Raw genomic sequence first — 2,367 nt, forward strand, 5'->3', positions numbered from 1 at the left:
GATCAATTCCCTTAGTAAAATCCCAACAAAAATAAGAACAACCGAATGGTTATTCATGTAAAAACTAGAAAGAAAATGAATTGAACTCAAGACTCACTACAACAAATTCGACTTTTTAAGAAATCAATTATGTGTAAATGTCCTAATAGACTTCTTTATAAGATTTCAGTTTTTATAGAAGCAAACAATCATGCGTCCCCATCAATCAGGACATTTTTGAAATAAAGTCAGAACATCTTTTTAGAGGACCCACATCTTTTTATAGGACATCTGGTTTTAAAAGTCATTTTTTTCAAATAATGTAATCTAAAAATATTAATAAAACGACTTATTCAAAAGGGTTCTAAAAAGTTGATTTTGTCGTAACGAAGAAAAAACCTGGTGTACGAGCATAAGGATGACTCAAGCATCACGAAAACCAGTACGGGGAAGGAGAGAGAAGGCATTCGAGTGGTTAAGGAGTTGATCATCGAAGGCCTAATACATGGTGGCAGCCGATGGAAGTGTTAACGTGAATACATAGAAGGTGGCAAACAGATATATGTACTTGAACTTCTGAGGCTTCCACATCGCGTGCATTATCTCTCTGTAAAAAAAACCGCATGCCTCAAATCATTATTCTAACGCTCGTAGTTAAGTTCAAATTGGTAAAGAAAGAAGTACTAACACGGTGACAGCATGTCCGCCAAAAGTATAGAGTATTCATGGCTCCGGTGAAATATAAAACCAGCTCTTTAGGGCCCGAGTGAACCACTTCTTCATCCTATACATCATACATTAAAAGTATCGAATCATAAACCACCAAAAAGCAAGAAACCGTGCAGTAGCGTACCTGCCCATGAATGAAGGCCGCAATGGCCAAATACCACGCAATGTAAGTTGTCATGCCGAGGCCGAGAAACGACCAAATTCGGTAGTTGCGAAATGAGGGAATGAAGACAGTGGTAGCACAACAAGCTCCAAATATGTATGTCCATGTCCTCTTGTCCAGATGATCATTTATATAGTATATATTGCTGTAAGTATCWCACAGTTAAGTTGTGAAAAGTCTAAAATGACCCTGTTTTGAAGCTCAAATTGGAAGTGATGAGGGGCAACTAAATGGAAATAGTTAATCAGGTAACCTTGCACAAGCTATAAGTTGTATAACAGAGCCAAATAGGAGGAAGGTGCAATTSAAGGCTAACCCAACAGCTTTCCAATGTGGACCCAAAAGACCATCCAGCACCTCAAACCACTGCATACATGTCATGTGCATAAGCATATGTACATGTCATTGAAATATGCATCATGCATTCACATGGTTTAAAATATTGTTTCACTAAATTGCACTTCTATTTTGTGAAGATTGGATATATTTAAAGGTTAAATTTGTCAAAACAATCATGTTCTTCCTGATCGTTAAAGCCTCCCATTTAACGATATCCCATTTGACCGTGTAATAAAAATTCTTAGCTATTGAATGGTTAAACTCTCTCGTAATGATTCTTGTTTATTAAAAGCTATTAATTCCAAATATTGTGTTTTTTGGAATAACTTAAAATAATAGAGCATCTCCAACCCATGAAAGAGTGTCAAATATATGTGTAAGGAGGTTCAAACGAGAACACATCCAGTTTACGAGAACGCGAGAACACCCCATCACATGTGATAATATGTGTGAGGGGACCCTGTGATGTGCGGACGACCTGTTCTACGACTTAGGTCATGTCAAAGGTTATCTGCGTCTATGATTTAGCATCACATGTGATGGTCTTGATGGAATATAGTATCATATCCGCAACACCCTTATCACATGTGATAATGCTTGTAGAGGGCTTAGTCGTGTAAGGGCAACTTGGCCCGCAACCAAGATAGCATTGAAAATTGCCCGTGTCTCTGATTTAGTATCACATGTGTATTATATATGATGGAATAATAGTATCACATGTGATTGTCTATAGTAAAAAGGTGTTCTCGCGTTCTCCTAAAATAAAGGTGTTCTCGTTTGAACCCTTCCACATATATATATATATTCAGTAGAAAACCGCAAAAAAATGAAAAACTGAGAAACACCCTGATAACCGTTCATCTAGACAGTATTCACATGTGCATAATGGTAATTTTTAGTAATTTGTCTAGTATGCATATATGCATAACATGCACGCATGCATAAAAACCAAGAAACCGCTTCAATTACCGGTACGTATATGTACATACCATCCAGATGAATAATTATCAGGGTGTTTATCAGTTGGTTTTGTTTTTTGAGGTTTTTCCTTTAACTCCCCCCCCCCCTCTCTCTCTCTCTCTCTATATATATATATATATATATATATATCTAGTATGCATATATGCATAACATGCACACATGCATAAAAACCAAGA

At 36.7% G+C, this 2,367-nt stretch overlaps 1 pseudogene; it reads right to left on the reverse strand.

Annotated features, from left to right (window-relative positions):
- Positions 1-315: 315 nt before the first annotated feature.
- The window catches only part of LOC112504141, a 19,961-nt pseudogene continuing 17,909 nt past the window's right edge, over positions 316-2,367 (reverse strand).

The sequence above is a fragment of the Cynara cardunculus genome, unplaced genomic scaffold (genome assembly GCF_001531365.2).
Source record: "Cynara cardunculus var. scolymus isolate 2C unplaced genomic scaffold, CcrdV1 Un_Scaffold_4767, whole genome shotgun sequence".
NCBI lineage: Eukaryota > Viridiplantae > Streptophyta > Magnoliopsida > Asterales > Asteraceae > Cynara > Cynara cardunculus.